Genomic DNA, 15292 nt, shown 5'->3' on the forward strand with positions numbered 1-15292 from the left:
TTGAGGAGGAAAAAAGAAAATTCTAGCCAGAGGCAAATCCAATTTAACAAACTATAGAGTTTCTAGGAAAGAAGGTACTAATTTTTTATAAGGACCTGGGTCAATCTAAAATAAGAAATGATCTTAGTTTGTCAGTCCCTGGCTGAGGGCCTCATCCTCCTTCTTCTCATCAACAATAACAACAACAACAGTAAAAATTACTAAGTATTGATTAATTACCTTCTGTTGACCTGAGACTATGAAAGTTTAAAAATAAAGTTAAATAAATCTTGGCTGTAATGTGAGATAAAAGATAAAATAATTAGACACAGTAAACAAAAATTAGTTTCTACTACATGCTAGAAATGCTATAGAATTTTGAGAAAAAATAATAGAAATATTATTTTGTACAATAAATAATAGAATTATTTATGTAAAGTATAATGTAAGAGGGAGACTTAACTGACTCTTGGAGGAACTTTTAAAAATGGTGTGTGTGTGTGTGTGTGTGTGTGTGTGTGTGTGTGTGTGTAGGGAATAATATACTTATGGCACTTTCAACTGTTAGTTTTTATTCTACTTATATTTTCAGAACACCATGATAACCTGTTCTACCACTTTCAAAAAGTAGTAAAGTAAGGTAAAATGGAGAAATTTAAAATCTATTTACAAGAAGTTTAATGTTAATAGTTTAATGTTACCACTCTAATATATACACCTCTTGGAGTTGTTGCATACGTGCCTACATTTAAACAGTTCCATAATATCGACTATATCATATTATACTGAACTATTTTCAAAAATATACTGAATTTGAATTTTGGGAGAATAATGCAAAGCCTATTCAGAAAAGTAAACAAAGTATGAATAAATGCACAGAGTTGAAAATAACACAGAGAAAATAAGAAAGTAACTATTATTTTATTCCTTTATTTATTCATTTAACAAATATGAATTAATATCCTACTCTATGCCAGGTATTGTGCTGTGTTTGGGGAATAAACATATGACTAAAATCTAGTCCCTAAGCTAAAGAACTCAAAAGTAAAAAAGGAATTAAAAGAAAATGACAAATAAAAAGCTAACTGTATTATAATATGATGGACGTTATAAAACACAGAGTTAAATGATAAATTAGTTCAGAAAAGGCTTCACAGAGAAAGTGACATTAAAGCAGGTTGTTGAAAGATGAAGGGTTACTCAGCTGAACTGCGGGAAGTAACTTTAAAAAAAGAGTAAATCCAAGCAGGGGAAACATGAAGAAAAGCTACTCTTTGTGAATCATCTGTTATCAGGCTGAAGAGTTTGTTCTTAGTAAATAGACAGTAGCTGACATAATGACATAATAGAAGTCATGTCTTGGGAAAATTAACTTATCGGTGGCATACAGAGTAGCTTGATGTATGCAGAGACAGAAGACAGAAAGTGGCTCTTGTACTGAGTAGGTACGTGGTAATGATGTACTAGAATACACTGTTGCTGAAAGACTGTTGGATCCATATATTTTAAATGAAAAATCAACTAACATTGATACCTTGATGCCTGGGTCCCCTGAGTGGATGATGGAGTGGAAGTACTACGAGATAACTATGTGGCTTTTAGACTTGATGGATTTTTTTTTTTTTTAAAAACGGGAGTGGCTAGTGACAGAAATGGAGAAGTGAGAAAAAGCTTAGTTTGGAGGGCAAGCTAAAAAGGAATGTGACGGTGAACATTCAAAAAGCAACAAGCAACTGAAAGTAAAAGCCTAGATCTAAGATAAGGAGTCAAATGCTAAAAAACTTTTGGCAATAAATTATAGTTTGTGTAAAAATTTAAATGAAGTGTCAGAAAGAATCCACTCTTTTTTATTATTTTTTATAATATTAGCATTTCTTATATTGGTATTTAGTAATATATGTAAAGAGCGTTATTAAGAATTCTTATCATAGCATTAGATATATCTGAGGAATTACATCTCTTGATTTTTCAAAATGGCTTCTGCCTGAACTTGTCAAGGTCTGAGGGGTTAAACATGGATACACCTGGTCTAGCTGTAGTCATAATAATGAGTGGGAAAATAGGAAGTACTCTTGACAGGTAGGGCTGTCAGCAAGTTCCTATAAGGCTGACTAATTTCAGTGAAAAGCAATACCAGGAAGACACTTTGACTCTGTCACTAGAAAAGAAAAAAAAAAAAATCAGGGAATAATTTGAATTGAGATGAAAGAAAGTCAGAGACATCAAACCAGACAGGGAAGATGAGAGCCACGCGGGAACCAATTCAAATAACGGTGAGGTGTTCATAGGCATAAACAGAGCAGAAAAAAATTCTTGGGGCAAATGTGGGTTGAATCAGAGCAGCCATCAGGACTCAATTTTCTGGAAGGATGGATCTGAACACAAATGGCTCGTTTAGCATTTCTAGGAGAAAAGAAAGGTACACTGCTGCAAAGTCAATGAAAGAGTCCTGGGCTAGAAGAAAAATATCTGTCATTCACTAGCTATATGACCTTGAACAAGTTACTCAATCTTTTTAGACCTCAGCATCTTCATTTGTAAATAAATGTGGTTGTGAAGATTAAATAAAAGAATGTGTTCTACAAATATTTATTGAGCTTCTGCTATATACAAAATGATATGCCTGGTCCTGGGGAGAAAGAGATACAAAGACATGGATCTGGCCTTCAAAGATTTTATAGTAGTAAAAGAAGAGACAAAGATAAAAACAAGTATTAAAACACCACCCGGTATATGTAGAAAAAATGAAAGTAGGTTCAGGATATAGTGAGACTGCATAGAGAAGGCTATGATTTGTTCTGCTCAGGAGAAAGCAGGAAAAGCTTCTGAACTGATAGCTTGACTTGAATCTTTAAAATGATTTGAGTTTTCTGGGAGGATACAGCAGTAAAGGACATTTTAGACAGAAAGGAATATTGGGAAAAACTCATGGACATTTGAAACAGCAGGGATCTGTTGAGGTGCCACAGTTTTGTGTGGCGGAAGGCAAGGAACATAATTGAGGTAAATGATTAAAGATTGGCACAGGGAGATAGACAAGAACAAAATCACCAAGTATCCTCTTCTCTGCTAAGTTAGGAAGCTAGAATTGAGAAGTGACTTCATCAGACCTACATTTACAAAGAGGTCTATAAATAGAGTGGAAAGTGAACCAGAATAAGAAGCAACTTAAAAGTAGGACATAAGTAGGACAACATTGCATAATTATGTGCAAATAGCATGCAATATGGGCTTTATATTTGCGATAACAAAATATCGTACCAATGATTTCTTTAAAATTTAGTTCAATTTTGGGATGGCCAATGATGATCAAATGAGGCATTTACTTCGGAAATCTAAAATGTATGAGTTAAATATAAATATGTATATATAGACACAGATATAGATACATATGTATGTATACACATAGATATCCAAACATATACAAATTTTTTTTTGGTATTTTCACTCATTTATGTAAAGTGCAATGTCTAATTCTAGTTTTTAATACCACAATATCCTCTTGAATATAGATAAAAGCACATTTCTCATCCTTGGCATCAAATCAATAAGAATGTCTGATAAAAATTATTTGACCAATGTAATTTAATTCTATACATGTTTATTGACTACTTCATATATATGTCCTGTGTTAGAAGCTGGTGAAATAAACACAATTGGGACACAATTCCTGCCTCCAAGTAACTCTCACAATGATAAAGAAGACATAAATGTACAACCTGTTAACATTGTTTAATGAGTGAAGTATTAGTAGCATAAAGTACTATGAGAGTAGAGTGTAGAGGGAAAGTTATAGGTAAAAATGCTTTCAGTAACTATGATCATGTTGATTCAATGTCAACTGACCTATTATAAAGGTAAAAAATAAGATATGTAATTAATGTTTACCTCTCTGGAAATCTCTATTACCATTGCTAATCTGAAGCCTTTGCTGGAACAAGGGACACATGGATATCTAGCAATGCACAGTTTGACTTTTTTACTCTTGTTCTTTATGACTTATTCAAATCATGACAAAGGTTAAGCAGAGGAATATGATCAAGAATTCAAACAAGAAAAGCAAACATATCAGAGGAAAATATTCATTAGGTTTTATTTAGGTGATATTGTAGCTCTGTAACTTTGTAACTATCATCTTTTTAAAACACATAACATATGCCATACTTGTAAAAAGTAGAAGTTATTTGGATTCCAAGTTTCCTAAAATGTCAAAAAGAATTGTACTCTTTGATTTTATATTGTCATCATACCTGTATAAATTTTTAAAATGTCCAAAGATATTTTAAGCTTTACTCAATTGAAAGTTAGCTGATGTACTTGTGAAATATCATGTCCTTATTTAGCTGGTTAGTTAACATTTTATAGACAGCTAAATCAAACTGAGAGATAAAAAAAATTAAAGAGCTAGTGAAAATAAATGTTGCCTCCATAAAATAATGTACTTTAAAAGTTAGCATTTCAAAATCTCATGTTTAATAAAAAACATGCAAGATGTTAAAAATCATTTTCATGTGCAGCTTGTAAAAGCAATCCATTTATATTAAAGTCAGACTTGTGTAAATATACATATATACAGCAGGCATTGAAGAATAATTTTAAAAATAATCACCATTAATGCCTACAATGAAATAAGCATTATACTGAAAATTTTATTTCTGTATTTGTTCACATAACCTTTTATAGAGGATGATACATGAACACAATAATCCAGGCAGATCTCTATTAATATAACATTATTCTGTTATTTCACACAAGCTTTAGAGTAAGTAACTGAAATGTGTTCTATAAGTTATCTCTTTTCACTGTCAACCACATTTCATCCACTGCCAAGCTACAAATATTTTAAGATGACTTAATCAATGCATAAACTAAAAGAGCAATTATATTTCTATAAGAGTGTCTTGGATAATTTTATAAGCCTCTCATAACCCCAAATAACTCCCTGCACAGATTTTTATGAACTGCCATACTCTAAACATGACTAACACAGAGAGAGTGGGTTAAATCGTGAGTCTCTTCAATGACTCCATCCTTCAGCTGCCTTATGTTTTGTTTGTAACATCCAAGCTAAATGTGTCATGTCTCATTTTATCCAAGATGTGACACAGCTGAGGGAAAAATACTAAGATGGAACACAAAATGTACTGCATTATATACAACCAAATTCTGAACCTTCTGCAAACTTACTCAAGATGCTTAAAGGTATAGCAATAGTCCTATGGCTGAAGTTATCAATTAGCCACTCACATTTTTGTTAATTATGCTAATCCTGGGCCTTAAGAAACAATTATGAAGATTCTGTGTTAACCACGGAAATAAATATGAGCAGGTTGTCTAATTACATAGTTCATTCTGATTCTAGCAGCCCCCAAAAATAAATGTGAACAACTAACATATGTCGTGTGCTTTCATATAACCCCCTTAAAATATTCATATTATTTAGCTTCCCTTTATTGTAGAGGATTTCTTGACTTCTTTCCCTCTGTTTTCATTCAAACGTTTATCTAATGTAGCTTCATATTTTTTTAATGTCAATATCCTTTTTAATTCAATAAGTGAGTTCCAAATATAGATATAAAAACTGTTATAATCTTTCATAAATGATCTGTTGACCTTCATTTCATAATTTTTTGTTAACTTTTGGCCAGACTTTTATTACTGAACCCTTAATTAATGTTATGCTTTTCTTAGGTTAACTGCTGAGAAATAATAGCAAAATAAATAATCCCTAATTTGAGGAAGCATATTGTTTAGCGAGGGAGACTTACTTTCCATCCTTTGCTAGATAACATAAACTCATTTCCACTCCTCTACATGTCACCTCAGGATCCTTTTCGTAGATTTTAAGCTTCCGAGAGATAATAGTCTCTTCATCTTTTCAATAATCTTATCTCTATTTTAGCAGTAAGAATCTTTTCCTCTATCTCTATGCTTAATTTGTTGACAAGCAAATAAGACATTTAGATAAGATCAAATTTGCCAATCTTTTTTTTGATACTCACACATTCGTTTCTCACATCCATCACAAGGAATCTCTATTTTGCAGGCACATTAATAATAAACGAATCAAGGCACTATAATATTTGATTGATAAAATGTAATTCAGAATATTTTTAAATGTATATTGACTAATCATCTTAAAATGTATATTGACTAATCATTTGGGTCTGGAATAATTCCATGGATAAGGTAATCAACTCCCAGAAGTTATTAACATGGTTACCAAGTGGCTAATTTAATTTATGTTATTTTAATTTGTGAAATAGATAATAAAATTCTAATGACCTAATTCTGTAAGAAAAATATCATTAACTTGATGAATGAAATTTATCAGATACACATTTTTTTGTACTTTAATTTAAATATTTATGATGTAAATGGTCAGTTCATCAAATAGCTTAGCTTGATAAAACTTTGCACTTATTGCCAGATCACTCAAAATCTAAATGTAAAAAAATGGCTATTGCAACTAGGTAAATCTGAGTAAATATTAGAGAACATGTTTGAGCTATACTATGTAAAAATAATATGTAGCTAAATGTTCTTATTGTTCCATCATTTGGCTAATCATGTAAGGCTTACTGCATTGAATTTTATTTTCCAGATATATCTATAAATACAAACAGTGTGATTAAGGTTATGGATCTGTGTTTTTGAGCTACTCCATAAACAAAGCAACTTCTGACAGAGCCATGGTTAGTCAACAAAAAACAAACAAACAAACAAATCTAAATTTATCCATACCTACTAACTAAAATCAAACTAATCATCATACTCAAGATAAAATACAGTGCATATAAGAGACTGAAATATGGCAGTTCTGTGCTAATAATATCATGAGGTTTATTCCATAGAAATTAGCAAAGCGAATGCCTCGTTTTAGGTGCTTGATAATTCTTTGAATGAATTAAGAAACGGAATTGATGAAATGTATGAGTGAATGAAATGGCAAAAATAGTGGCAGCAATCCATAAAATTCATTTACATAAAATTATTGAACTAGCAAACTATTAACATCGTTCAAGAAAGGCATCATTAGATTATATATCTGGAGAAATAAAAATAAAATAATTAAAGGAATTAATTAGACCCATGTATTTAAAATAGGTTCTTAGAAAAAAAAAATCATTCCCCTATATCTGAATTTTTAAAGACAAATATGACACAAATAGGACACTCCAATTATTAGAAAGAATTTCATTTCATCAATCCCGAGGGGAGATAAAAAGTTAACGATATAAATAATTTAAAAGGGATTTACTTAAATTTGTTAATGATAGATCTACGGAGATTATTCAATTTAGTTTCAAAACATGTTCTACCCTGAATTATCTTTTTGTATTCATGGTAGAGGAGAGTTGCCTGAGTGGTGGACTGCATAGTGGTCCAGCCAGCCATTATTGTACTCTTCAAACTTTTAAGTAAAATGGTGATAAAGATGTGTACTCTCAAACATCTGGAAAAATGTCTTACTTTATTTCCAAGGGAATAAATATATGTAAAGTGTTTAAAGGCACACAATAAATGCTGCATAAAGTCTTTATTACAGCAAGTATTACTGGAGTAATTGAGTCAAAATCCTCCTCAACTTCATATTCTTTCTCTTTTCTCGCTCCCTCTCTCTCTCCAAAGTTGTTTTGCATTTTTTTGGTTTGTATCACTTGAACTTACTACTTTCATTTCTGACGGCCCTGTCTAGTAACGTCTGAACAGTGTTAAAGTAACCTTGATAAAGAGAAAAAAAAAGTCCCATAAAGTGTTATAGACTGAGACAGTCACTTCTTGCTTAGAAGTGAACTGCGTTCTAATGTCTTTTCAAACATATAGCTGTCTGGTTAAGGATGATTAATAATTTAAAATTTAATAAATTATTCTCTGATCGCCCACTTAGTCCCAAGCTTTAATTTTGGTTGTGTTCATATTAAAGGTTTTGCAAAGCAAATTATTTTTAATATATTTGGGAAAAAGCTAAATAATATCAGATGTTAAACAATTCATATATTGTAGGAAGAAAAACATTTTCATCATACCAGATTAAACAGTGGTATTATCTGCTATTGCAAATAACAGATATTTGAGAACGATGATGCCTAACAGAACATTTTATCATTTTGGTATAAATTTTTGGCGTTATCAATTTTTTGGTTTATCAAGTGATGTCTGACAATTTTCAGCAAGTTGGAATAATTTGCTTACAAAATGCTCTTACTTGAAAAAGAAATGAATGGGTTAGTTCTCTCTATAATCTTTCTAGATATAAAAAAGAACACAGCCTTGCATTATTATTAGAGTTCAGGTTCCGTAGAAGTGTTCTTCTTAGAAAGTGTTAAATCCTGTCAGTTTATTGGTCGTTTTTGAGATTCCTAAAGAAATATAAAAAGACTTTGCCACCTTGCAAACTTGAACACAGTTTTCTGACAAAGTTCTTTATTCCGAAGGGAATACTTATTTATTTTTTAAGTTTAAAATATACAAAACCCAAAACACTTTATATCTTTCTGAAGAAAATTACTTTGCTCTTTAAAAATAAAATTATACTTTAAGAACATAGGTAAAATTTCAATTTGTAGTTTTGTTTTAAATTTTAAAAATTCATGTAGAAATAAAATGTGAGGTAACGTTACTAAAAAACCTCTCAGACATACTTGAATATGTAGAAATACATGTGAATAAATACAAAGAGTAATAAATTATGGGGTTTTTTCCCCCCTTTCTAAAGCTATCTTACTTAATAAACACTGGTCTCCCATTTAAAACAGTAAATTAAACAGATTTACATTTTCTGAGACTTCACACACCTTGATAACATTTAAGTTCTCCAAGTTACCATTTCCCAAATAGCTGTGAAGCCAAAGTCTTAATCCTTAGAAAAGAACTACAAGTGTAAACAAAAGTAGGAGTGAATATACTATCTATTCTTCAGTTCTAATTTTATCCTCAAAAATGTATTTGCATTGTCAAACTTCAAAATCAACTCATGTACTTCAACAATTAACAAATGGTTATCCAGCCTTATTCATTCTTCTTTCTCACAGATTCCCTTAACTGGGCTACCAGCACATTAAAAGATATTTTATAAAAAGCCTGAAATTAGTACCAAAATAAGAGAAAACATAAATACAATTTGTTACTGTATCAACCTTAGTGAGAGCTACTTTAATGTGTCAGTGTAACAAGTGTACTACTACCTGCTTTACCTGTCATTCTTTGCTAGAAATTTTTATCTCTTCAATCACCATCGGTTAGAACCCAAGCCACTGGCCTGCTTCTTAGCGCAGATCCTTTTGGGATTATTGTAATTTGTACACTCTTTGAGTGTCAGTCTAATAATACTCACTAGAGAATAGTTGAGAACATTTATCAAGGTTTGAGATAACTTGAGTATTAGCATAATCAAGTTTAGTTGTATGATTCTCCATTAAGAATCATTGGGTTTATGCATGTTAGAACTCCTCCTACGGTCACCGAGGCTGTGTGGCAGACAAGACCCTGTCCCTTAATAGCATCAGCTGCTGTTCTCAGTGCAGCTCTTACTTCCTCAGTGTATTTTCTTTGTCTTCATTATAGGCCTCTTTTCCACCAATGCCCAAAACTACTCTGACCACTAACACTAGAGAAAAAGCAACGCTTTCTCCCAGAGGAGAGGGCTACAGCTCCCTAGTTCCTCTTAAAAGAGAAAAAATATATATGATTTTATTCTTTAAAAAAAAAAAGTCTATGTTTTCAGCAGGAAAAGAAATTGCTTCAGAGAGGGGAGAAGGGAAGAACAAGGAGAAGCACAAAGAGGTCCATTTTGAAGACTGTGACCCCCAGAGACCCAAGCAGACACTCCTTCCACTTTCCTTCTAGTCTTTCAAAGTAAATGTCACTTTTAAGCTACTGAACAAGATCAAAAAGACCACAGATCCTTGGGACTAGCCACAAGAAGTCTTTAAATTTTTCACATTCAATATGTGTCAGTCTTTTGAGAATAAAATATTAGTCAGTTGAAAACAATTGGATCACCTTCTAATTTACTGATACTCAGGAGTAAAATATTATATGTGGAATTTGATCACAATAGGCAAACACCGCTATATGAAAAATCATGAATATATATATATATATACATAATTTATTTGGTATTCAGTATTTATAAAGTAAGATTCTAAAATGAATATTTAATTCCCAAATGGCCTGTCTCTGACCCCATAGCTCAACTGGGCAAATATATCTTAATATTGATGAACTATAAGCAATAGTACCAATACACCGAATATTGTTGATATATGCATTAACTAACTTTGAAAAGTGTGTGAAAGCATTTTTCCCTATAGACTTTAAATCAAAGATGGGCTTGAGAAATGAACAGTAGTAAAAGTAAAATATTAACTAAAACCAAAATTTTTTTCTGTCTACTTCTATTTCTCCCTCTCTTATTAGTAGAGTATTTATTTTTGTTGAGAATGGTTAAGCGGTATATTTTTACATTTAAATTGGAAAAAACATTGAATTCAATAAACCCCATATAATATTCCCCCTTTAACCATGGTTTTCTTTTCTGTGGTTTCAGTCATTTGCAGTCAATCATGGTCCAAAAATATTAAATGGAAAATTCAAGAAATAATTCTCAAGTTTTAAATTGTATGCTATTCTGAGTGGCATGATGAAATCTCATGCAGTCCCGTTCAGTTTCACCCGGGACATAAACCATCCCTTTTTCCCATGTAACTACACTGTATAAACTACCCCTCTGTTAGTCACTTAAAAGCCATCTCAGTTTTCAGATAGGTTATTGGGGAGAGAAAGAGAGAGCGAGGGCACATTCACATAACTTTTATTATAGTATATCATTATAATTGTTCCATTTTATTAATAATATTGTTGTTATTTCTTACCATACCTAATTTATAAATTAAACTTTATCATAGGTATGTATGTGGGGGGGGGGGGGAACACAGTATGTATACGGTTTGGTACTATCTGCATTTTCAAGCATCCGCTGGGGGTCTTGGAACATATTCCCCCTCAGATAAGGTAAGACTACTGTTTCTATTTCACTTCACCAATGATTTTATCAACTTCTCTTTGAATAAAAATAAAATAATTTACAAAGTAAAGATAATTATATTGCAATGCCTGTTGAATTTAGCAGACAATTTTTGTTGAACATATTAAAATAATACTGAGACTAATGGTTGAATTCATTTTTACTATTTTAGTTCTGTCCATGATAGAGACAACTGAGAACATTTATCAAGGTTTTAGGCAATACACTTTGAGATATCCTGCATATTTAGCAAAATCAAGTTAGTTGTATGATTCTCCATTAATAGTTATCTTTATGCCCAGGTTTGTGTCCTCATAAAAATTTAGAGAGAACTCCCAGTCTGCAGATTTTATCAGCATAGTTATTGCTGTGTAGAGCTCCATAGCAACCCAATTCATAAAAGAACATATACTCATGTTTAGTAATTCTCATTATAGCAGCACGTCCTTATAATGTTATATCCAGGAAACTAAAGGACACACCTATGATATAGATACAAATTACAAAGAAAATCTATGCAATATGCACAGGGGATATGATTTTGCTTGCATCAACATCAGGTCTGTAAAATAAGAAATTCTTCATGGTATCATTTTACTATGTATCATTTTCCCGTATTAAAATTCTTTTATCACAGACTTTTTCAAATTCAAATGATCGAGAATTATTGAAAAACAGTAACCGTGTTTTATGTGTCTTTCATTTTCTTCCTTTTGAGGAAACACAGTAAGATTTAATATGACTGCCATCAATAGCATACTGTAACTTGATCCATCCAATAGTTGTCACTAACAGACACCTTTGATAAAATAGCATGGAGCAAAAGAACTACTCCCCCCATAAAATGTATCCTTAGCCCTGAGCTGAAGAAGTTGCTTCCGATGATCTTGACACTTGCTTGAAGAATGAAACATTATACAAACTTATGTTCTTATAGAATAGTTCACATTGCCAGTATAGATAAAAATTGATTTAATGAGACTGAATCTAGATACAAAGATTATAGTAATTATTTTGTAATCTCTATATATAATTGCTATAAATCTAGAGTGTCAAAATAGACTACTAGAATTGTAAATATCAGGTCATCTATATATAAAATCAATGCATCTTTCTAATGGAGGATTTATTTTCTAGGTCCATAATGCCTACTCACATTTGGGTAGTGGTTCATACATTTCAAAGACATTGCAAGTTATTTTATCTTCAGAAAAACTATGTGAGCTTACTAAGTCAGTACAATTGCCCCATTTTTCAAATGATAAGGATGAGTCAGAGAAGTGAAATGTCTTTCGTGGAATCTGAGTTTCTTCTTTCCAGTCCATTCCCCTGACTTTACATCATACTATTTGTAAGGTCCATATGAAAAGGCCTATATCTATAAAATGGTAAACTCGATTTGTTTTTGGGAGAACAAAACTATCATAATAGTTTTTATTTCATATACTGTTCATAATATAAAAACTGATTATTTCCGTATCAGAAACTAGCTCCAAAAACACACACACACACAAACAGAACCCAAGATTATACTAACAGTTAAGCAGCCTAAACAGTACACAGGTATAAATCAGTACAAGAGCTTCCTTAACAATACTGTGTAATTCTGGGCTTCTTTATTGTTATTCCATCGCAAGTAGATTGTTATAGTAATCTCCCTAGCAAATTGAAATTGTATATCAGTACTTGAGCCGTTGTGTCTAAAAATGATAAAAGCACTGTTTTTGAGATTTGAGGCAAAAGAGGTCAGCTTCCTAAATTTCTTTACTCTTGACATGAGTTTGACTTCTGATTTTTCTATTTTAAGCTAAGCTCTAGTGAAGCCCAAGTCCTGTGCTCCTAGGCAAGCTTTTGTGCATATCACAATAGTATTAGTTACTGCTGACACAGCCATCACTCTTGTTTTTTCTAGTATTTCTTTCACTCTTTCACTGACACCATTATGAAAAGTTGTGCTGGCACAGCCTTAAAGTCACTTAATATCCTCTTTTATTTGCACGACTAACTTATTTATTATTAAAATTTTGTTTGCAGAGAAGATATTAACTACATATGGATGAGCAATTTGTTTAGAGTTTCCGCTTATAGGCTTTATGAATTTAGCATATTGAGATACTCTACAAACTAAAAAAAGAAAGCTACTAAAAAGCAAAAGCAATCAAAGATCAGAAGTATTTATAATCTTTACAATCTGAACACAAGGAAACATCATAATGAGACCTGTTCCTCCTCTCTACTACCTAATTAATTGTGATGGAGTTTAATCTTTCATTTCTTAGTTTAATAGGGCAAGCCTTCTGTGTCGCTGTACTTATGACATCATTAATTACCATTTCTTAATTTAAAAATATAAATTTACAAGAAATAAAATCTTATATTTTACCACCCCAAGGTTTTTATACTTCTAGTGCATGGTCTGTATTCTATTAAGGACAAAGTCTCAGATATGTTATTTACACTCTGTGTTCATTTTAAATACTTCTTACAAAAATGTTCTCTAGAAGACCTATGTTTATAACTTAACTGAAACGATAAAGAAATATAAAGAGTTATTCGAAGAAGAAATCCAATATAAAGACATTAAAACTTAGGACATATTGTCATGATGAAGTCATTAAAAGCTGTCAATTGTCATTCCATGTATAATTCTGTTGTTTACTTTTTTATCAAAAAGGTGTTTTTCATAGTGATAAATAGAAAGAATTTTACTATAGGTAGCTGAATGAGCTTTAAAAAAAAAAGCTTACCTATATGAGTAACAAGTCATTCATAATAAGAACTTTTGTAGATATTAAAACATAATGAAGTTATAAATCAATAATAATGTAACATAATAAAAATTAGATAAAAATTTTAAACAAAATTGGTAGAATGTCATCTAAAAACCAAGATATTTTTGGAAATGTTTCAATACCTTTAATAATTGAAGCTTCAAATTTTACATTTGTGAAAGAATACTTAAATTATTAATATTGCAAAGTAATGGTGATTTTTCTTCAAAGTTCTTTAAAGAAATTTTTAATTAATTTAATTAATTTCAGTATCATGATAAAACAGTTTAAGTAAAATTTTAAAAACTATATCATATATACATATACACCTAGATATATGAGGCTAAGTAAAATTATCAAACATTTGTGCAAATGAATCATGTTGCCTTTATAAAATATGGACAAAACTGCATGAGCATAATGTCAATATGGTATACTATTGTAACATTTTTTTCTATGAGATATATCAGATCACATTTTTAACTCAGCAAGAGTTGGTTGAATTTATGATAGAGAAGTCATATCGTGATTTACAGATATCTTCATATTTCACCTTGGTTTAAGTATTCCTCAAATCATACTTGTAATCATGACAGATATTTAGAAAATCACTTATAATTAATAATTTACACATCAAAAAGAGTCTATCACCTATGCTACATCACAGGTTACATTTGACCTCCTGCAAGTTGATAAATGTTGGTACTTTGCAGCTTTTACATAACACTTAAATTCAAAATTTGAGTTTTAAAACAACAATATCCTGGGTTCCATTTAATAACAACACAGTTATTATTGATTAATGGGCATGTAAAAATAAAAATTTTATATTAAAAGACATATTAAAATCACACCCTCCCTCTATTTTTTCCCCTAGAATGCTCTAGAACATCACTGTTTAAGGGACAACAAATCTTACTTCAGGTTTAAACATACAAGTATGTTTCTAGAGTGTAAGTATACTGTGCACAATGCTTCATAAACTTTATCACCTCTTATTAAGTCATTTAATCCTAAAGTACATCTACAGCAATAATGCGTCAACAATTTTAGTTTATTTCTGTGTTTCATCACATTGAAGAAATATTGAAGAAATATTAAATTCTCATTTTTCTGTGTAATAAAATATTCAGATATGTTATTTACACTGTGTAAAATATTAAAATATCACTTATTAATTACTTAAATTAAGAAATTAATTATTTAATTACTTAAAACATTACTTATTAATACTGCTACCTTCTCTAAAGAATAGTTTGTCTTCATTATAAAATACTGCAGTCTAAAACATATCTCTTTAGAAGAGTTGCAGCATTTTAAAATTAATTTATAATCAATCAAACTTATTTTGTTCTAATAATTAAAAGAGAGTTCTTTGAGAATACTTATGTAATGCACAAATTAAAATTACAAATTTAAAATTATAAAATACAAATTTTAAATTTTGGTCATTTTTTCTCTATTGGACATCTGATTTTTTCCATGTATCAGATGGTATTTTAAGTCGCCTCTA

General features: G+C 30.8%; 1 protein-coding gene across 6 annotated transcripts in view; it reads right to left on the reverse strand.

Moving 5' to 3' along the window:
* TRHDE (thyrotropin releasing hormone degrading enzyme) overlaps positions 1-15292 on the reverse strand; it is a 328473-nt gene that overhangs the window by 133571 nt on the left and 179610 nt on the right. The window lies entirely within an intron of this gene.

Source organism: Rousettus aegyptiacus, unplaced genomic scaffold (genome assembly GCF_014176215.1).
Source record: "Rousettus aegyptiacus isolate mRouAeg1 unplaced genomic scaffold, mRouAeg1.p scaffold_m13_p_2, whole genome shotgun sequence".
In the NCBI taxonomy this organism is placed as follows: Eukaryota; Metazoa; Chordata; class Mammalia; order Chiroptera; family Pteropodidae; genus Rousettus; species Rousettus aegyptiacus.